Here is a 23,959-nt window from a genome sequence, read left to right on the forward strand (position 1 = left end):
CTCACTGTTCATACCCAGGCCTACTCTGACCACATCATCTCCTACAGACTCACCCTCACCCAAACCAAATCCTCCTTCCACTCTGATGTCATCTCCAAAGGCCAAGGGAATTCCAAAGCCCTCTTCTCCACCATCACCAAACTCCTCCAGCCCCCTGACAACCCCCTCCAGACCACCTCCTCCGATCTCTGCAACAGATTCATGGAATTCTTCCAAACCAAGATCGATGCCATCTACCAGCAGCTCCAGTATATTCCTGTGTTGTTAAACATGACCCCCTGCCCCATCCCACCTACTCCTTTTCATCCTTCTCCCTGGTGGACACCGACTCCATTATGAAGCTAGTGTCAGGCTCTAAATCATCCACCTGCTCTGGACCCCATGCCCACCACCTGGTGAAGGCTGGCCTGCCCGCCCTCTGTCCTCTCATGGTAGACATCATTAACTCCTCCCTGTCCACTGGCTCTGTCCCTGCTGACTTGAAGGTGGCAGCAGTCACCCCAATTCTCAAAAAAAACGGTCTGGACCCCGATAACCTCCCGATAACTTCCGCCCCATTTCCAACCTCCCCTTCCTCAGCAAGGTCCTCGAGCGAGCAGTAGCCACCCAGCTACAGAGTCACCACTCCAGTCTGGGTTCAGCACCGAGACCGCCCTGATCAAGGTAACAAATTACCTCCTCATGGCTGCTGATGCTGGCAACATCAACATCCTCATCCTCCTGGACCTCTCAGCGGCTTTTGACACCATCTCACACTCAATCCTCCTAGACCGCCTGGAAAGTGTCCTTGGCATCACTGGTACCCCCCTGTCCTGATTCACATCCTACCTAACCAACAGGTGGCAGTATGTTTCCCTTGGGGGGTCCAGGTCAGCTCCAGCACCTGTTAACCAGGGTGTTCCCCAGGGTTCGGTGCTAGGTCCGCTCCTTTTTATGATCTACCTCCTCCCACTCTGTGATATCATAAGGAAACATGGCCTCCACTTCCACTCGTACGCAGACAACACGCAGCTTTACCTCCACACCAAACCCTCTGCTCCCCTCCCTCCCCCCTCCCTCACTGCCTGCCTCCAGGACATAAAAACATGGATGACCACCAACTTCCTGCAACTCAACAGCAAGAAGACCGAATTAATAGTTGTAGCTTCCCCAGCCCTCCTCCAAAAGATCAACTGCATTGTTCTCTCCGTGGATGGCTACTCCATCTGCCCCTCCACAGAGGTAAGGAACCTGGGCGTAATACTGGACTCAACCCTCTCATTTCACCCTCACGTCAAGTCTGTCACCAGGTCCGCCTTTTTCCACCTCAGAACCATTTCCTGCCTCCGCCCCTCACTCTCCGACACCTCAGTGGAAACACTCATTCATGCTTTCATCACTTCCCGCCTCGACTACTGTAACGGAATCCTTCTTGGTGCTTCCAAGAAGGTTCTGGATCGCTTACAGTACGTCCAAAACTCTGCTGCGTGGGTCCTCACGCGCACCAAACCCAGGCAGCACATCACCCCCACCCTGAAAAAACTCCACTGGCTCCCCATCAACTACCGAATCCCCTACAAGATCCTCCTCCTCACCTACAAATCCCTGCACGGGTTGGCCCCTTCCTACCTGACCAACCTACTCCACCCCTACTCAATAATGCAAACATAAGGGCGGCTGGGTAGCGCAGTGGAGAATGCACTCGCCTACCACGCAGAGACTCTGGGATCGAATCCAGCTGTCAGCGGTACCTCCGGCTTGGTCAGTCGTCCCTACTAACACAATTGGCAGTGTTAGCGGGTGGGAAGCCAGCGGGGTATGTGTCTTGGTCGTTGTAAACTGCGGTTCCTACTGGTCAATCGGGGCGCCTGTTCAGCAGGGAGGGGATCGGGGGGAAATAGCGTGAACCTCCGCACACGTTACATTCCCCCAGTGAGAGTCCTCGCTGTCAGGTGAAAAGAAGCAGCTGGCTGACTCCACATGTATCGGAGGAGACATGTGGTAGTTCTACACCCTCCCTAGGCCGACAGTGGGACAATGCGCGCAACGACCAGGAAGGGAATTGGCATAATGACTAAATTGGGATGGGAGCAAAAATACAGAAAAAGTGAGAACAAAAAAATTATTTAAAAAATAATAATAATAATGCAAACATATGTCTGAGGCATTAACTCTCATCAAGGCCTGGATGACGTACAGTAGCACCAACGCAGGAGACATATAACACACACACATACCACTGTGTACCTGCTTTAGTGGTGCAGGGAATTACACACCAAATATCAAGTCCACGTATAGAGAACAGATGCCTTCAGAAGGGTCTTGTGGACTGAAATGTCACCACTCTTATTAATAAACCAAGAGGTGGACCAGTGTACATAGGAGTTATCTATCCTCTGGCCTACCGGGATGACGTAGGAGGAGTCTCCTAATCAAAAACAATGGTATTGTTTTTTTTAGATAACAGAAAGAAAAGTGATCTTGTGTTTATGAATTGTTGAGGGTAGGCTCCACGTCAGTCTCACGCTGTTACCTGCCCTAAAGTTAACTCTGGTTGGGGTCTCTCAAAGAAAGAAACGATGACTTTAATAAGCTACAAAGGTTATAGGAAACAAGCTGTCAAGACCTGAGCTTACATCTTGTAATTGTCCTAATGACGCACGCACAGTTTTAACAAAGGTTGTTGAGGAACAGAGCCCTGAGCAGGTTGTACATATACCAACCACATGAATAAATCATACGTTAATTTCCAAATCACTCACAGTGCATGTCCTACTGTATGTTTAAAGGTGCCAACCTGAATAGCCTTAAACCCTGAGGTGCAAAAAAGAAAGTTGCACAAGCAGCACAACTGGGTTCGATTGGTAGAAGTGAGAAGTCTTTATTTGTCATGCAGCAACACACACAGGAACACACACACATGCATTGGGTCACTGATGAAATGCCTCTCCGTGCTTGACCCATCCCGTCGTCCTTCCCCCCAAGGGCAGCCGGGAGCAGACATGGGTTGCGGCATGGGCCGCGCCCGGGGGGCCAATCCAAGTGCTCCTGTCCGTCTTCATCAGGGACGTGGCAGTGTTAGCAATCGGTTTTGCATTTTTTTTTCCATTGGATTGATCTGGAGGGGAAACCCTTGCGAGCCACTGGGATAACATGAAAACTCCACACAGAAAGGCCAGAGAGATACCCCATGGGTACCTGGCAACCCGGTCCCCAAGCAGGAATCGAACCCATGACCTTCTTGATGTGAGGCGACAGTGTCCCAGTGATGGGTTGGTTGGATAGTTAGTGGTACAATTAATAAGTTGGTCGGTTAGCTGGGGGTAGAATTGATTGGTTGTTGCGTTGTAGGATTCACCAGGTGATGTTTAATAAAAGAGACCATACTTTCTAAAAGTATAACTGCTGAAACAAAAACATCTGTTAGTCATTTGTCTTCGTACGGTCAATGAACCAGCACTGAATACAGCTGCTTCAGAGGATTTCACTTATTATGCACATCTGTTGTGGAGTCTTTCTGCCACTTTGCAAGCTGGAATCGTTTCTGGGGGAAAGTTGAAGATGCAAACTTTCAAGGATTGCCATCTTAATTAACCTAAAGATTTGACAAAGTTCAATTGTATTTTGCCTCTGGGTAGATTAAAAGCAGAGTACTTCCGTTGTTGAGTCTTTGGTGATATTTTTCCTCCATCCAAAACACTGTAATGCAATGTGTGTGTTTTTAATCTACAAGCATGTTATAGATTTGTTTACCCTATTTGAATCAGAATCAGAAAGGTCTTTATTGCCAAGTAAGTTTGCACATACAGTACAAGGAATTTGTTTTGGTTGTTTGGTGCAACAATAACAGACAATTAAGATAGAATAAAATAAAATGGAATATATAAACTAAATTAAAATAAATGTACAATAGAATCCACTGGTGTTTGTAGTCCTAAATCCTAATGTTCAGGAGCTCATTTCTGGTGAAAGAGCTCCCGTCTTGGCCAAACACTGAATTTACTTCCAAAAATAATGCGCACCAACATACAGAGGCAGCCGTCCGTGGTGCCATCCTAGGTCATTATTCATATTATTCGTATTATTATCATATTATTTGCTGTGTGTGTGTGTGTGTGTGTGTGTGTGTGTGTGTGTGTGTGTGTGTGTGTGTGTGTGTGTGTGTGTGTGTGTGTGTGTGTGTGTGTGTGTGTGTGTGTGTGTGTGTGTGTGTGTGTGTGTGTGTGTGTGTGTGTGCGTGCGTGCGTGCGTGCGTGCGTGCGTGCGTGCGTGCGTGCGTGCGTGCGTGCGTGCGTGCGTGCGTGCGTGCGAACGAGTGATTGAGAGAGAAATGGAGAGGAACTGCTGTAAGTGTGGCTATTTTTCACCTGCCATGATGACGTTGATATTGCATACTGTATTTTATCATAGCCTGCATCCGCTGTGATACATGATAGGACCAGTGTTTGTGAAGCGCTTCTGTCGTGTGAGTGTTCAGGCTTGTAAGTGCGCCTGCTGGCACAGCAGAAACAAGCCTTAAAGGAATTTCTCTGCCATTTCCTTTTTGGTCGAACACCTGCCTCCCGAAATGTCCGTGCACATCCTTGCTCCCCATATAATGTGATTATTCCCAAATGAACACAATCTTTACAAACAATACTGGGGCAGCACACTGTTGAATGAAGTTGGGTTCAGGTAGAGGGAGACTGGTGCGTCACGCATAGAGCTCAACAGGACTGTTTTGCTGAAAAACACCTGTTATTTGCTTTCTCCCTCATGCTTCTCAAAAAGTATTATTTCCTGAATAAACAGCAACAGAGTGAGTGAAAGTCAAGATCAATTTCACCGGCGAAATCCTATTTAATGAATTCACCTCAGGGCATCGCTATAAAACAAATGGCAACCAATGCACGTCAGAAAAAAGAAAAAAGCTGTAACTGTACATCAACGAGCTGATTCTAACATAGCCAATCCATGATCCAGCTCCATGACTCAGATGTTGATGCAGTATGCAGCCTGGTTCTTCCAAGACTAAATAGGATTTCAATACGCTATTAATAGAAAGTCATCATCATCAAACCTTTATTTGAATAGGCAGGTTAATTAAGAACAAGTTCTTATTTTCAATAACGGCCTATTTGGGGGTAAAAAGCCCCCTAGGGGAAAGGGGATGGGGGGTAAAATCAAATAAATAAAAATAAAACACAAAGGAACATTATTAAAAAGGCAGGACATACATACAGAGCAACAACTGAACTGAACAACAACTGGCGGACAACAGAACAATAGTGGCAGCATGGTGTTAGCACATGGAGAAACATCTACATGAGTGCTCTAGGGAGTTTGTTAAAGTTTCCTTAAACAATCGAATTGAAATAAACGTTTCCATATTTAAGGTTTTTTGTAGTGTGTTCCAGCTATCAGCTGCTGCATACTGAAAGGAGGAACGGCCTTGTGAGGAGTTGGCATGGGGGGCGTTTACCAGGATATGTGTGGCTGACCGGGTGTGGTAATTTGGGAGTGGACGAGGGTGGACTAGGCGAGTAAGGTAAGGGGGATTATGGCCTAGAAGTGTTTTATATACAAAGGCCAGCCAGTGGATGTTGCGTCTAATCTCCAGGGAGGTTTTACTAGGGAGTATAGCTCGCAGTGGTGGGTCCTGTAGGGGGCATTGGTAGCGATCACCTTTACGGGCCAAGCGGTAGATTACATCGCTAAAATCAAATAGCGGCAGGACAGTCATCTGGACCAGGGTGAGTTTAGCAGATCTAGTGAAGGAGGAACGGTTCCTATACAGAAAGCTAAGCCTTGCTTTGACTTTGGCCTGCAGTTTAGTTAGGTGTTCAGAGAAGGAGAGTTTGGTGTCGATCCACACTCCCAGGTATTTATAAGAGGTGACCAGTTCAAGCTTTTTGCCATCGGCGGCTACAATGGTGCCAGTCTGGGAGGTACCCTTGTGGACGAACCACATAACTTTGGTCTTGCTGGTGTTTAGGACCAGGCAAAGGGCGGAGAAACCAGCTTGGATTTTTAGAAAGCTCTCCTGGAGAGTTTTCAGGACAGCATCGGGGGAGGGACCAGAGGTGTACAGGACTGTGTCATCAGCATAGAGGTGAATTAGGGAGTTTCCAGCGAACTGGCCTATGTTGTTTATATAGATGGAGAAGAGGATTGGAGCTAGTAAGGAGCCTTGGGGGACCCCCTTAGAGATGGATAGGGACTGGGTTAATAGGTTGTCGGTTTTTATTGACTGAGTGCGATCAGAGAGGTAGTTCTCGAACCATGCTACACTGTGATTAGTGACACCAATGTCTCTCAGCCGCTCCAAAAGCTGTTCATGATCCACAGTGTCAAAGGCCTTGGCCAGATCTATAAAGGCAGCAGCACAGTAGAGTTTGGAGTCAAGGGCATTGAGGACATCATTGAGGACTTTCATTGTAGCAGTCTCACATCCATGCCCTGAGCGGAAGCCAGATTGGTTTTCCGAAAGTATGTTGTAGGTTTCTAGAAAGCTTGTGAGTTGTTTGCAAACTAGTCTCTCTAGCACTTTTGCTATACAGGGTAAAATTGAAATTGGGCGGTAGCAGTTGGGGTCGGTATTGTTTCCTCCTTTGAACAGGGGCCGTACCAAGGCTGCTTTCCAAGCAGAGGGCAGTTCTGCTGTATGCAGGGATAGGTTACATAGATGGGAAATAGGTTCAGCAATGATGGGGGCTGCAGTTCTGTAGAAAAAGGGGTCTAACCCGTCAAGGCCAGGAGGTTTCTTGGGGTCGAGTTTGCTGAGTACTTCTAAAACGTCCTTCTCAGTAAATTCCTGCAGTGCAAAACTGTGATGCGTGGCTGGATTAGGGGCACGAAGGTTGGATGGTGAGGCAGGTGGCACTGTAGGTGTAACGGTTGTCATCTGGTCAGAGATTGAAGAGACAGAACTGCTTTCGACTGTTTATTGCCTATAAAAAGACATGAAATAGAAACAGCTGTAGTGTTTTCCTGGTCACTGTACATCTGGTAGACCTCAAGCAGACCGGTACAACACTGCTGGATAGATACGGTGTCCCCACAGGGACATGCAGCGCGATATACAATGACCTCAACACGTCACCAGGTGGCTCCCAAAACAAATATGGAATGATGTTTCTCAATTTAGATAAAATTCACATGCAAACAAATATCATTTCTAACTCTGTTACACCCACCCCCACTGAATTTTGGCGACATTGAGCACCAACTACGTACTACCTACTAAAGGCACAGTACAACACAACCACACACACACTGGGTCTTCAAAATAACAAAACCAACTCCAAAAGTATCCCATAAGGATGAAGTGGTATGAGAACAACGCTCTCAATCCAGCTACTGGCGGTAGGGTGCCTTGTACACCCCACAAGACCCTCATACACTGTGTAGTATAAGCCCATGAAAATAAATCATCCCAACATAAAAAGAAATTATGTAAGATAAATTACTCTGGACTGTCAAAACCTAGAACAAGGACCCTGTGTCGCGAACAACATCCTGCCTTGACATGGTCTGTATTAACCTGCTAACTGGTTTGATAAGGCGGCCAAATCTAGACCGAGCCTGATCAGTGTGCACGGGTGGACTCTGTATGTCATTGCACTGCACATTTCTCGCCCTATCAGTCCGTGTCACAGTGTCAAGTGAAGGATCCGCCTGCACTCTGTGTACAGAACTGTCAGCATCAACAGAGACGTTCACTGGTCCATAGTCACAGCTCACAGACCGAACCTCCATCTGGCCCTCAGGTCCCTCTGAGATGTCTCGAGACACAGAGGCTGCACTGCTTATGTCTGTAATGTCGGCCTGCGAAAGACTAGGAACGGACAATTGCGTAATCCAGTCTCGGGTCCTTCCTTCAGAGTCCACAGATGCTGGGCCAGTCAAGAGATCCCCACTCCCTTCCTCAGAGATGTTCTCTGTGTTCTCCCCCACACCGTCGACACTTGGAATGGACGATTGGGTCTCAGGCATGGATGAGGCAAGGTCGGACACTTCACTCATGTCATCCACAGGGATAAAATTGACAAGCATCAGCAGGTTCCTATGGACCACCTTCTCACGTCCAGCAACTGTGTCACAGATCTTGTACGTATGTGTCTCAGCATTCATGCCCACCACAGTGTAGATGGTTGATTCCCATCGATCAGCGACTTTCCTCTTCCCCCTTTCCCTCCTGTTCGCCAAGAGCACCCTGTCGCCGACCTCAATGTCAGACCCCTTCACTTTCCTGTTGTAGAGCCGAGCATGCCTGTTCTGCTCCTTCGTGGCATGTTCCTGGGCAATGGCCATGGCCTCCCTCAGATATTTAGTGAGAGATTCTACATACTTGTCATAACTCGTCACACATGAGTCATTCAAGACGGTTCGGAAGAGGACATCTACAGGTAGACGGGGAATGCGGCCAAACATGAGATAAAAGGGGGCGTATCCCGTCGTCTCATGGACCGTACAGTTGTACATGAATGTCAACGTCTGCAAACGCCGTGGCCAGTCAGCCTTTGCTTCAGGTGTCAATGCACGGATCATCCCACCCAGGGTCCTGTTGAATCGTTCCACACTACCATTTCCCATTGGATGGTAGGGTGTTGTGTGCGACTTCCTGACACCTGAAACTCTGAGAAGCTCACTGATTAGCTGACTCTCAAAGTTTGCCCCTTGGTCGCTGTGGATCCGCTCTGGGAACCCGAAGACACAGAAATATCTGTCCCAGAGGACTCTCGCCACTTGCTTGGCTGACTGGTTTCTACAGGAAAACGCCTGAGCCATCCTCGTAAAGTGATCGGTCACCACCAAGACATCGACTGACTTGTTTCTGGAATCTTCAGCCGACCAAAAGTCGATACAGACAAGCTGCAGCGGTCTGGTTGATGTTATACTCTCTAAGGGAGCTCTCCCCTCAGGTTCGACTGTCTTGCTGACGATGCATCGCTGACAGTGGCGCACATGGTCTCTCACATGCCTGTCACGGTTTAGCCAGAAGAACCTTTGTCTGGTTAAACTGAGACTCCTGAACTGGCCCTGATGTCCTGCATCATCATGAACACCCTTCAGAACCTCAACCTTGAGTGAATCAGGCACGACATACTGAGACCGCCTTGCCTTGGTGATCTGGTCTCTTGAAACTCTGTACAGCACACCATTGCTCACAGCGAGCTTCTCCCAGTGCTTCAAGTATCTCATGACTGTGACAGACTCTTTCACTCTTTCTCTCCTGGAAGGTCTCCGACATCTCTCCACGTAATACAGGACACGGGAAACGGTTCTGTCTTCTAACTGCCTATCACGGAGGTCCCTCTCTGTGTGGGCAGGCAAAGAGTCTTGTCCAGGCGGAACCAACTGAGGCAAATACTGCAGCACTGCCACAGCACGAGCCCTTGAACCAGCCTCCCATTCCACATGTGATTGTACAACAGCAAACACATCTTCCATCTCAATGGATTGAGTATGCATGTGAATGGGACTGCATGAGGCCTGAGCATCGACACTCATCGGGGGGTGTTCCCTGTGACCACTGGAAACCCGAAAGGCATCTTGAACAGAGCCACTCGACATATCCCTGACTTGGGACAGGAGACTCAGGTAGGGCTCTTCCAGCAACCTATGACCAACACTGTCCTTAACAAACGGCACACGGCTCAGGGCATCAGCCACAACGTTCAGCCGGCCTGGCACATACTTGATGTCAAAGTCGTAGCTTGCCAATTTAGCTACCCAGCGCTGTTCACAACAGTCCAGCTTCGGCTTTGTCATTATGTGAGTCAGCGGGTTGTTGTCAGTCCAAATTGTAAACTTGTGGCCCTTCAGCCAGTGACTAAACTTGTCACAGACTGACCACTTCAAGGCCAGAAACTCCAAACGATGAGCTGGATAGTTCTTTTGAGACTGAGACAAGGACTTGCTGGCGAACGCAATAGGCCTGGCTCTGGTTTCGCCTTCCTGGACTTGTGACAGGACAGCACCAATACCATCCAGGGATGCATCCGTCGACAGCATGAAGGGGCGGCTGAAGTCAGGGTGAGCCAGGACCACCGTGTTAACAAGGGATGTCTTCAGCTTCTCAAAAGCCTGTTCCTGGTCTGAGGTCCAGTCAGAGGCTCTCAACTTCTTGTTCGACAGTCTGTACTTCCCCTCCTTCCCTTTTCTTCTCTCGCCCTTTAACAGAGAGAAGAGAGGCTTGGCGACGGCGGAGTATCTGGGAATGAAGTGCTGGTAATAGTTGATCATCCCCAAAAACGATCTTATCCGCTTCTGTGATGGGTTCACCCCATTGGGCTCCATGAGGTCAGCACTCGTCATTTTTGCAATGCTCTCAACCTTGCTGCGGTCTGTTGACACGCCCTTCTCGTCTATTATGTGACCGAGAAATTTCACAGACCTTCTAAGGAAGAAGCATTTCTTTGGGGCCAACTTCAGGTTATGACCACGCAGTCTGTCGAACACCATTTTAAGGCGCCCCAAGGCAGTCTCCTCATCTGGAGCAAACACCAACAAGTCATCCAAGTAGCACAGTAAACTCAAGTAGTTCTGGTCCCCGAAGATACTGGTCATCATGCGCATAAAGCTCCTGGGGCTATTGCAGAGGCCCTGCGGAAGGCGGTTGTACTCATACAAGCCCATGGGTGTGGTGAAGGCTGAGTACTTTCTGTCGTCCTCATGTAATGGCATGTTATAGAACCCGGAGGTCAAGTCCATTGTACTGAAGAAACAGTTGCCACCAAGCGCAGCCAGGCAATCCGCCTGGTGAGGGAGAGGATGAGCGTCCTTTAGGGTCCTCTTGTTCAGCCAACGGAAATCCGTACACACACGGAGATCGCCATTCTTTTTCCACACAAGTACCAGAGGAGACGCGTATTCACTGGTGGACTTTCGGATGATCTCCTTCTCCTCCATCTCACTCAGTACCTGGCGTAATATCTGATACTGGCCGGGGGGAACCCGCCTGAATGGGAGCCGGAATGGTCTGTGGTCAGAGAGGTGAATGCGGTGTACGAAGTCCTTCGCTTCTCCACAGTCAAGATGGTGGCGTGAGAAGATGTCCTCATACCGCACAATCAGGTCAGCCATCTTCTGTTTCCAGCTCTCTGATACATCACAAGACTGGACGTCGAGACTGCTCAACCCAACTGACTCAAGTTTGTCATCAGTGGAACGTACCTCGGCAGAGGCGGGCATCTCCACTTGAGTGCAACTGACCAGGGGGACCTTTGGAGGGTCAGCGACATCCATGTCCTCAAGCGCCATGCAGGAGAAGACATCGGCCAGCTTTGCATTACGCCTCACCAACACGGGCCTGTCAGAAGTATTGATGAGCTTCAGTGGGACCCATCTGTCTCCCCACAATGGAGTAACAATCCTTGCTACCAAAACTCCCCTCGGGGCCGAACGAGCAGATGTGGGCTCTGTCATTACGGTGCTGCCCGGAGATACAGCAGTGTCTTTAGGTAGTTTTCCCCATACGAGATATTCACGGCCAGGTTCAAGGCAAACAGCTGAATTGCACCTCACAGTGCCAACTTTGTCCGGCACGTCCTGACCTCTCCACGGACTCAGACCAGAGAGCATAGATAGGAACTGTTCAGATTCTTGATCTTTGGCAGTGCAGGGGTCGGATACAGCTTTCCAGTAGGAATCGCACAGCTTAGACTGACGAAGGACATGCTTAATAACATTAGTCCCCAGTATCAACTCATCATGCTGTCCCTGAACAACGAGCGTGGGGACCGACATCTTACAGCCATACACTTCCATCTCCACATCGAAGGCAGACTTTGGCGTGACACGACGTCCACCACATCCAACAAGGACCACGTTCACATTGATCTGGTTGTGCTCAGTTATCACTCCAGCCTCCCTCAGCTTCATCTCTGCTGCCTCGCTGATGCTACAAGCCATGGACCCGCTGTCCAGCATGCCACCCAGCGTTGTTGTACCACCCACACCCACAGGTGTATAAAAAAAACTGTCACTGCTGCTAATCCTGTGTATGTTCTGATACACAACAACTTCTGAGTCATCACTTGAATCCTTCACAGACGTATAAACCGTCTCAGCATCAGATATATAACTAGTTTGGGAGTTCACGACGGGACCTGTACTGCCTCCCTTCACATACAGGTCAGTTAGTTTCCCCCAAACTGAGGTTGGGAGGACTTATTGGCCTGACAGTCCCTCTTTGTATGCCCAGGGGCCAGACAGGCGAAACACAGCCTCTCATTCATGCAGTGTGAAATGGTGCTATGACTAGAGTCATCACAGACCCGACAAGCTTGCTCCCTGGGACGTCCCCCTCCAGGGGTACGCGGGAACCTCCCACCACGCATTGGAGTAGCGACATTGCGCTGCTGCATTTTCTCCATCATCCCCTGAAACATGTCCACCATACGGCTAAGAAGCCTCTCCTCCGACTGCTGGAGATTCTGACCGACAACTGCCGTAGAGGTGGGGCGTGGGACATGGCAGAACTCTCCTTGAACTGGGACAGAACCAGGAGAGGGGTAAGGAGTATGACACTCCTGGCGTTGGGCTTGAAGAGAGAGAGGGATAGGACTCTGAGTGTGGCACTGCTCAGGTACTGACAAACTGGCTGGTGATGAGCTAGACTGCTCATGGAGGACAGTGGTGGTGTGACTCTTTAACTGCACAGCCCCACTAACTCTGCTGCTAGCCCTCAACTCCCTTTGGTAATCATCAATCCTCATCTGCACATCTCGTGAGGTCCATTCATGGATTGGCTTACATTTCAGAGTGTAGGATAACTCTGGGTCAGGACAATGTTTCACAAACATGAGCGCCACCTCATCACTCATGTTCCCTGCTTGCTTGCCCTGTCTGTCCAGACCCTCAATAGCTAGGTCTGCTGCCTTGTTCAATCTAATCCAGTAATCGACTGGGTTTTCTCTGGGTTTGGGCAGGGTGGCATAGAAGTCCGAAAGAGGGAGACATGAGGATGCATCACTGAAGTACTGAAGGAGGATATTGTAAATCAGCCCAGGGTCTCTATTGGCATCAAGTGATGGATCACTACGTAGGCCGATCCTCACAACATCTCTAGCTTTACCCCTTAACCGACTCAGAATTTCCTCAGCCTGCTCAAGCATAGGTATCGCCTGTTTCCTGAGATGAGACTTAGTCATGTCAATCCACTCCTGAACTGAACACTTATCAGAACCGTCACCTCTGAATGTCTGGGGTTCTCTGTCTGGCCTAACCTGAACTGTCACATGTGGGGCTTCCTGCCTGGTAGCTTCCCTGTGCGTATCCTGACTATGTGAAGTATTCTGGGGATCGCCACTCATGTTTATTACACCAGATGACATCAACTTTGCGACTATAGACTCGCCAATCTGAACACCTAACTGCCATACCATATCTGTGAGGTGGTTCATAGCATCAGCATCGCTACTAGGTGTAGAAGTGTGAGGACCCTCCCCCATGAACTGCCCAACAGGAGCACAACCTGGGCTCTGACTCAACCCTGTACCCCTACCGCTGTCAGCCATGGACCGGGAATGCCCCACCCCCCTATCAAACTTCCTGGTGACATCGCTGCCGCCAGCATAGCCACTAAACGCCAAACCTCTTCCCATTGATAGGACTGGACTGGCAAAAGTATCCACCCTATCGTCATCAACTCCCCCCTCAGCCATTATAAGTACTCGCGTTGTGTTAAATTACGGAATACCAAATGAAAAAAATAAAAATAAAAATAAAGAAAAAGAAGATCAAAATAATAATTATATATATATTTTTTCTTTCTTTTTAACAAAACAAAACAAAAATAATCGTCACTCTATGTATGGGAGTGAAAACACTTCGCTCTGACCAATATACTAGTTACAGATCTGACCACACACTGATCTTGTACACAATTCTGGACAGCCACACAGCATCCACGGCGATCGGCGTCGAGCTGATCTTGAAGATCCAGAAGGTCGCGGCACCAGTGTAACGGTTGTCATCTGGTCAGAGATTGAAGAGACAGAACTGCTTTCGACTGTTTATTGCCTATAAAAAGACATGAAATAGAAACAGCTGTAGTGTTTTCCTGGTCACTGTACATCTGGTAGACCTCAAGCAGACCGGTACAACACTGCTGGATAGATACGGTGTCCCCACAGGGACATGCAGCGCGATATACAATGACCTCAACACGTCACCAGGTGGCTCCCAAAACAAATATGGAATGATGTTTCTCAATTTAGATAAAATTCACATGCAAACAAATATCATTTCTAACTCTGTTACATAGGGCTGAGGGGCAAGGGGTTGGATGGTGGGGCAGGGGGTGCCATGGACTCAAACAGGCTCCCAGCTTTAATAAAGTGATTATTAAAGGCCTCTGCCACACGCTCATTTCCAGTAATTACCATATCCCCAGTTACTAGGGAGGTGGGCAGCTGGGAGGATGAGGGTTTGTTCTCCATCTCTTTAACTGTTTTCCAAAACCTGCTTGGGTTTGAGCTACTGAGTCTAAACTGCTCTTGAAAGTAACCAGTCTTGGTTTTGCGGATAGCCTGGGTGCATTTATTTCGTATTTGTCGAAAGGATAACCAGTCTTCATGAGATTTTGACTGACGAGCTTTACGCCAGATGGCGTTTTTGAGGCGAAGTTGTTCTGCTAGGTTGTGGTCGAACCATGGGCTGCATCTGTTTTTGATCCTCATTCTCTTCATAGGGGCATGTTTGTTGACTATTTTGCTGAATGAGTCATTAAAGAGGGACCATGCATTGTCAATATCAGGGATTAGACTTATTCTGTCCCATTTAACATTAGCTAGGTCATGGAGGAAAGCTTGCTCATCAAACTTTTTCAGTAGTCGTCTGTGGGTGATTAAGACTGTTTAGCTGTACTGCCATTTCGGATGCAGGCAGTGAAACAGTGGTCACTCATATCGCTACAGAAAACACCAGATGTGTATCTATCAGGGTTATTTGTCAGAATGACATCAATAAGTGTGGCCTTTTCTATTATTTCTGGGTTTTTGGTGTTGTATCTGGTGGGCTTGGTGATAATTTGTGTGAGATTGAGGGAGTCCCATTGACGGAGGACTTGGGCAGGGGGTTTGAACATGTTCCAGTTTAGGTCACCCATTAGCACAAGCTCCGACTTGGTATAAGGGACCAGGAGGGCGCTGATAGCAGGTAGCGCACTAGCAGGGGCAGAGGGGGGGCGGTAGCAGCCAGCAACCGACAGTGTGGAATTTTGGGTCAGCTGGATAGTGAGAATAAGAAGATCGAACTGTTTAGGAACAGATTTCCTGGTGGCGATGGAGCATTGGAGGTGTTCTTTGGTGAAGATAGCAACTCCACCAGATCTAGATGACCTATCTTGTCTAAAGACATTATACCCTGCAATGGCAATGGCAGAATCTGGCACGCTTTTCTTCAACCAAGATTCAGAAATTACCAATACCTGAGGTTCGGAACTGTGTACCCATACCTTTATCTGATCCATTTTGAGCCGTAGGCTTCTAGCATTTACATGTAGGAAACCCATAGCTTTGCTAGAGCAAAAATCAGAGAAGGTCAGATCGTTCATCCCAGCGTTGGTATCAGGACATTGGTCAACAGCACATGAAACAGAGCTTGTGGGGCTAGACACAGGACATGGACCTGGATGAACATGAATATTACCAGACATCATTAATAATAGTAGGATCAAAGTACGGCAGGGAGTTAACTGAGAAATGTGATGTTTGCTCATAGCATGCACATTTTTATCAGATGGTAGCAGAATCATTGCATGTAACAATTTCATGATATGGCATGACAGCAGTGGCAGGGTAAAGTAGTTCATATTGTTATGGGTCAGTCCAAATGTTCTGGTTATCATTAGTGCGTCATTGTCTCTATTCTGTGCATAGGCACTGGCTGTTTCCCTGCTGGGTACCAGACAGGTAAGTAACATTGCACAGTGTTCACGCACAAGTGGGGAGAATGTTGCACAGTGTTCACGTGCAAGAGGGGAGAGCGCAATGAAAAGTGCAATGAAAAGACAGGCTTTAGCCATGGTTGGTCCGGTAGAGTAAAGAAATGTCACTCACCCAGATGTTGATAGACCTCAGCAACTGAGCGAGATAGCTAGGAGTGTCACTCACTCAGATGTCGACAGACTTCAGCGCCCAGTGGAGCTGTAGGCTCAGATAGAGCAGGCTGGAGACCTAGGTGAAACAGGCTGTAGGCTCAGGTAGAGCAGGCTGGAGGCCTAGGTGAAACAGGCTGTAGGCTCAGGTAGAGCAGGCTGGAGGCCTAGGTGAAACAGGCTGTAGGCTCAGGTAGAGCAGGCTGGAGGCCTAGGTGAAACAGGCTGTAGGCTCAGGTAGAGCAGGCTGGAGGCCTAGGTGAAACAGGCTGTAGGCTCAGGTAGAGCAGGCTGGAGGCCTAGGTGAAACAGGCTGTAGGCTCAGGTAGAGCAGGCTGGAGGCCTAGGTGAAACAGGCTGTAGGCTCAGGTAGAGCAGGCTGGAGGCCTAGGTGAAACAGGCTGTAGGCTCAGGTAGAGCAGGCTGGAGGCCTAGGTGAAACAGGCTGTAGGCTCAGGTAGAGCAGGCTGGAGGCCTAGGTGAAACAGGCTGTAGGCTCAGGTAGAGCAGGCTGGAGGCCTAGGTGAAACAGGCTGTAGGCTCAGGTAGAGCAGGCTGGAGGCCTAGGTGAAACAGGCTGTAGGCTCAGGTAGAGCAGGCTGGAGACCCAGGTAGAGCAGGCTGGAGGCCCAGGTAGAGCTAATAGCCTGGGGCTGGCCTGGTGGTGATGGCTGGTGTCTGGTAGCCTGGGGCTGGCCTGGTGGTGGTAGCTGGTAGCCTGAGGCTGGCCTGGTGGTGGTAGCTGGTAGCCTGAGGCTGGCCTGGTGGTGGTAGCTGGTAGCTGGTAGCTGGTAGCTGGTGCAGGGCTGGTGGGAACTCAGCTACAGGCCACAGTCCACAGAGCAAGTAAAAGCTCAAAAAGTCCACAAATTCGGTGAATGGAAAAGATAAAATGATGACTACTACTTACTAAAGGTAAAAAGTGAAAGCGTTCCTGCGGGCTGAGAAAGTGCATTCTGTTTTCCAACACAACCACCGGTGGCATATTGTTCGGCTGCTGAACTTGAGTTATGTTAGAAGAACAACCAAACCTTAAAATAACACGATTTGCCTAATTGTCTAAACTTCTACATTTGCCCATCATTAATATCTGTAACAGACGCATGTCTATATGTACATGTGAAGGAGACATGGTAAACGGGCTCTCCTGTCCTGTGTAAGCACACACACAGCATGGCACACACTGGATAACAGCTAGTTTTGGTCAATGCAGGCAAAATGCACAGAACACTATCTTGAAATTTAAACCAAAAAAAAAACATCTTATTTATTTAGGCTCACTATTCTCTTACATTGTTAACGAGTTTGTTTTGGATTTGACGACGCGAGAAATAGGAGGTGTGGTGTGAGAGCGTGTGAAGAGGGTAAACTCTCACGGCAGGTCGCTTTCTTTCACCTAAAATAATTGTTCTGCTTGGAGCAGAGGTTCTCCCCTTTCCCAGTAAGTTAGTGAGGTAAGGGTGGTACCTCTAGATCCAGATTATACCTATATTCACTCACTGTATATTCACTGTAGTAACCCTAACATAGAGACTGCAAGAGCCTCAGAAAAAATAATTTCAGCCCTTTTTTTAGGCTTAAACTTTGGAGCAAACGTTCCTCCCTTTCCTGATAAGCAAGCGAGGTAAGGCTGTCACCTCCATTCCCCAGGGTCTCCAGTTTCAGATGGTATCAGTATCTTCACTGCAGCATTAAATCTGACACCGCTAGAGCCTCCGAAAGATACAAAATAATAATAATAATAATTCAAATAATGTTTGGGCCCCCCCCTTAGTGGATGGCACCCTGTAGGCGACTACCTATGTGGCCTATGCCTAGGGATGTCCCTGGCTAACCTAGAAGGCACAATAGGTCATTCTATAAAGTGAGGTTTCCTTTTTTATTTAATTTATTACATTTTTTTTTTAGCTTTTTGAAAATATTATATATCTTTGCTTATTTCTTCATGATATATGATTCATGGCTCCTGTACAGTCTTGGAATTGCACATTGGGTATGTCTGTAAAGCTGAGAATCCAACGAGGCCAACTGCATCGTGTGATGATGTAGTAGCTCTTAGTAGCTAATTTAGTGTTAGTGACAACATTAAAAGAACTGCATTTAAACAACTACACGGTTTTGACCCTAAATTGGTAACTGAATTGTCATTCAGATATACCTTTAGATGAAAGGTCAAGTATCTAGTTTGATAATATGATCTACACTCTGGCTTTCAAATGTAGCTATGCTACAGCCTCTGAAAGATGTGCGGTTTCGCCCCCGGTTTCAAAGGGTTAATGAGATTTGAATTAGTGCTTACAGCACTTTCATTTTTCCCTGTCTGATTTTAATAATCAATGAGGGAAATTACACAGGAAAAACTCATTGAAGTGCACCACTGCATTTATCAGGCTGCCCTGTTCATTAGAATCCAACCAAAAGAGAATTTCCTTTTCCTTTTCACCTCGGGTTTAATTTCTTCTCTGCGTTATTTTTCTTTCCTTTCTCGCAGATAGGTTCATGCCATCGTTTTTCAAATCCCTCCACATTAATCAACACACTGGCCTCTTTTTTGACGTCTCCCTTTTAAATGCGTTCCGCGGTGCATAGTTCCAAAGTCAAATAACAAAAACATTGAATTGAAAAAGCTTGCGTGTAAGAGTTTCAAGTTCAAGTTTCAAGTTTCTTTAATAGTTGTCATACAGAAGTACAGAATACTTTCATACAAAATGCTTCTTACTGTTACGCTCCAGAGACTGTGCTAGACAAGATAGTATCAAATAACATAGTATAGCATGTAAATTAGAAGTAGAAAATGAGGTCACAGTGTTCAGTATAGACATATGTACAATGTTCGATGCAGAATAGACGTAACTGAGTTACCATATAATATACAATACTATGCAGTGTACTAATGTACAATACTATATAGTGCAAAGCAGAAATGGGATGAGGTACAAGACATGTATTTACCCTTTAATAACTGTCAGTTTATTATTATTATTAGTGTCCGTTTATTACAACCTATAATTATCCATAACCATCATTGATAAGCATCTTTTAAAATTAGGATATTGTTCAAATGACTTAATTAATAAAAAGATTAATAAAAATGTTTAATCTTCAATCTTTTAAACTATGGTAATACGGCAATCTATTATGGCTCTATGTCTATGTCATAAAACCATCCTAAATTTAGGGACAAAAGTTCCCTGAATATGTCATTCATATTCATTAATTATAAAGATAACAATGATTTATTGGCATTATCTTGTACATGGCAGTGGCATCATGCCCATTCAAACTGAGGGTGCTCCAATTGTGCCCCCCACCCCACACACACACACACATACACACACACACACACACACACACACACACACACACACACACACACACGCACACACACACACACACACACACACACACACATACACACACATACACACACCTCCCCCTCCTCCTCCCAATACTTGTGCTTGCATGGTGTCCCTAGTACATGGTTTAAATGATGGTGATGATGATGATGATGATGATGAAGACTTTATTCCAGACTCAAGGTCCATATTACACATAATCAAAACAACAACAAAAATACAATAACAAAAGAAACAAGGCCAAGAACATAGATTAAAATTAGGGCTGTCAAAATTAATGCTTTAACTTGAGATTAATTTAAATGATTTAAAGCATTAAAATAAATTAATCTAGATTAATCTATGGAGTGAAAAATCGTCAATTTTAGCGCTGCGGATATAAGAAAGAGGTCTAGCTGAGTCAATGTTGATGGTTTTATTTTTATTTTTTAATCCTCTTTTTCTCCACCTGATTTTCGATGTTTTTCTCCCCATCCCAATTTAGTCATTATGCCAATTCCCCCCCTCCCCTACCTGGTCGTTGTGCGCATGTTCCCCCTACTGGTCGGTACAAGGGAACCCTGAAGTCTACCACATGCTTCCTCCAACACATTTCACCTGGCAGCGAGGACTCTCATTGGTGAAGTGTAACGCGTGGGAGGTCACGCTGCCTTCACCACTTCCTGCCTTTCGCTGAGCAGGCGCCCAGACCTGACCTGTAGGCATCGCTGTCCACAACGCCAGATTACCACCCACGACTTCCCTCCTGCTAACTCAGCCAAACGAGTTAGTATGACGATCGGCCCAAGCCGCAGGCAATGCTGACTCCGGGAGTCGAGACCGCAGCCTTTTGCATTGGTGACGAGCGCAATCTCCGCTATGCCACCCGACCGCCCTACAATGTTGATGGTTTTGTTGAACATTTGTATTTCACAGGAGAGAAACTGTTTTCAAAGAAAGCTATTAAAATAGCCTTTGAATCTAAATATACTTTCTTTGTGTTGATTTTACATTAATTCCATGATTTTACTCAAGTAAATATCTGTTACAAGCTTCGGTCTTAAGTAGAAAAATGCTATTTTTAATCTAGATTAATCTAGATTAATTACAGAAAATTGTGAGATTAATTAGTTAATTTTTTTAATCTATTGACAGCACTAATTAAAATACATAAAGGCATCGATTCCAATGTTTCCACAAATCAGAGGAGTACCTTGTATCACTTTGTTTGACATCAGTAATGGCACCTATTATCCTATTTTCTTACTCTAATAGTCGACACATACATTTAAACATCAAGTTCCTCAGCAGAGCATGGAAGGTGGGTGTAATGTCCACACTTGGACTATCGTCTTTATTCCATCCTCCAAGAACATCAACATCATGCTCGCTTCACTCGCGTACATACACACTGGACACACTTCCTAGTTCTTGCCTATGTAGTATAATCCTAACAATAATCTAAGGTTATTGTACAGTACAATGAGATTGCTATCTGGAAGGAGGAGAAAGGATCATAAGTGATAGAATTGTTGGTCTCCTCATCTGACTTAAGCAGATGAGAAATAAACGTGTTTAGCCAGACAACCAGAACTCTATTTCAAAAGGACTGATTTATTTGTCACAGGGCCAAGAGTGAATAAAAAGGTTGCTTTTCACATACAAGGATTATCAGAAAACATTAACCATGTCTGTTTTGCACAAAGAATCAACACAGTTTGCATCTCAAACGCTAATTGGTACATACAACAGTCATTTGTTAACATAATTTGAACATACATTGAAAATACTGTAAGCCCTTTTTGCATATAAGTAAGCCTGGTTTCTAAGCTAAGTTACATTCTATTCTAACCAAACATAATGGTTCCATCCAGCTTACTTACATCAAAAGCAGCACAGTCTCTCTGGTGGGGAGGGGTGGAGCCGCAGACCTGGGGGGGGTCTGGGCTCCTGAACTACCAATATGTTCGCCCTTATATACTCTAATTTCCCTCCAATCATCACATTCTAGAAGTACATTTTAGTCCAATCATGTGGCCTTCTGTGGGCGGTCTTCCCCAATCGATCTCCTGGGTGTCTCTGTGGGGGCCGGCTGCCCCCACCTCCTCGATCTCATGGGTGGGTCTTGACTCAATAACCAGAGGGGGCCGCTGATGGCCCCCGTCATTGTCTTCCTGTTGGGGACTGGCCCCAACAGGTTCTTGTCCTCGGGTGGGGGTTAGTGTCATCTTTCTTCAGTGAACAGAAGGGGGGTCTTGATGGCCCCCCCCTCCTTGGTGTGGCCAAATCTCCTCTTAAATGAATAATATATAACTTTAACATTCCTTCTATATGGCTATAGATGTCTAATATCATCCAAGTACAGTCAGTGCTTTCTTAGACTGATACCAGACATCATATGAGACCTTTTGATACTAAACAGTTGATTAATAGATTGTCCTGTCTTATAATGTCAGAGCCAGTATGAGGTCTCTGGTTAGACCAGCTGTCCTCTGCGGTAATCTGGTCACAGTAGGTGTGACCTTTGTCTCTTTGTTCTGAGTACTGAGTACATTTGTTAGTGGGGGTTTATTGACTGTTTCTGTAACACCAGTATCACTTAAAACACCCTCTGCTGTTGAAAGGGTACACCTGGCTTTTTGCATTATGGTTCTCTAATTTATTCACACATATTAATTATGAAATTCAAAGGCAATATTACCACACCTATAGCCTCTTGTGCCTATTGTGCCGCCTAACGGTGGCGGTGGTAATAACCTAGTATTAACAATAATGCTAACCATGCAGAACACAACATCTCCCTTTTTCTCATAAGGTTAGTACTCTACTGACAGCAGATGGGAATGGGAATGGGAACGTCTCAACCAATTGAATCAAACCAAAATCAAAAACGTAAATTGACAGTCTACTCTACACTGTCGCCTGCAGACCTACTGGTCTCCGTCCCTAGGCCTGCTCTCCTGAACCCTGCACTACATAATCCTTAAACCATACCGGGGGGGTTCTATCCCGTGTCTGTCTCCCTGGATCCGGTTCTCTGATGACTGGTGGCTCTTGCCCAACGTCTGCTGGCCACATTGCGTTTTCTGGATAAAGGGTCAGGTGGGAGGCATTCCACTTCTTTCCGTCACTCAGAATGTAAGTGCTAGGCCCTATCTGTTTCTGGACGGACAGCGGGTCTGTGAAACCTGCATCAGCCTTGTGCACGTGCATCGGCTTGCGAACGCGGACCCTATCTCCACACTTGAACCGCGGTCTCTCCGCTCCCCTCTTGGCGTCGGCATAGATTTTCATTGCTGTCTGTCTCTCTCTCTCACGGTCTTCCGGACTTCCTCATGCGCTTCCAACTTCTGGGGTGGCAGGATTGTCAATTTGGTCCGCATCTTCCTTCCTCGGAGTAGCTCGAATGGAGAGACGCCTGTAAACTGGGGCCCATTGTCACTGACGAGGGTAGTAGGATTCCCTTCTCTGGAAAATACAGTAGTGAGAAACGAAATCACGTTATCTGTGGTCACCTGAGACGTAAATGCCACCTCCGGCCACTTGGAAAAGTAATCGACCATTGCTATAGCAAAACGACAGTCGTGTGTACCTCTTTCGAACGGGCCCATAATGTCTATGGCAACCTTTTGGAAGGGCGCGTCTGGCATCTCAACCGGCTGCAGCGGAGCAGGGCGGTTCCTGGCAGTTTTATCACTGTTCTGGCAAGCAACACATGACTTTATGATATTACTCACTTCATTATCCATTGACGGCCACCAGTACAACTCACGTAGCCGTTGCTTGGTGCGGACAATCCCCTGGTGGCTCTCGTGAGCCAAATGGATCAGTCTGGGCCGCAGGGAGCAGGGCACAACCAAGCGACTTCCCCGCATGACGTATACATTCTCCACTGAAAGTTCATCTTGAATGGGGAAGTAGGCTGCAAGCCCAGGTGTAACGGCCTTCCTAGCTCTAGGCCAACGCCGCTCAATCTGTGCACGTAGAGCCCTCAACTCTGGGCACGCCTCACACGCAGCACTCAACTCAGACAGCGGCAGCGTACCTAATGCAGGTGACAACTCCGCGATCATCTCCGGATCTGGCTCCATCTCATCTCCCATTGGTACAGGTAGCCTCGACAAGCAGTCCGCTATGAAGTTAATCTTCCCCGGGCGGTATTTCACGTCGTACTGGTAGGTGAGCAGTCGAGAGAACCAGCGGGCTATCCTCATGCCCGCTCTGTTCATTCCTCTTGTGGCGAGGAGAGTTGTCAGCGCTTGGTGGTCGGTGACCAGGGTAAATCGCCGACCCCACAGGTACGTCCTCCACCTCTCAACCGCCCACACACAAGCCAAGGCTTCCTTTTCGACTGTGGAATACTTCCTCTCAGCCGGCGAGAGAGTGCGGGAAGCAAACGCGACCGGGGCGCTCCGCATTGTCAGGTCGCAGCTGTGTCAACACTGCCCCAAGTCCATAGTCCGACGCATCAGTGGACACAAATGTAGGCAGAGCAGGATCAAAAACTGCCAGAGCTTGGCTACTCGCCAGGGTCGTCTTCAGAGTGGTGAAGCTCTTCTCA

This window comes from Notolepis coatsorum (genome assembly GCF_963971535.1).
Source record: "Notolepis coatsorum genome assembly, chromosome: 1".
Classification (NCBI taxonomy): domain Eukaryota; kingdom Metazoa; phylum Chordata; class Actinopteri; order Aulopiformes; family Paralepididae; genus Notolepis; species Notolepis coatsorum.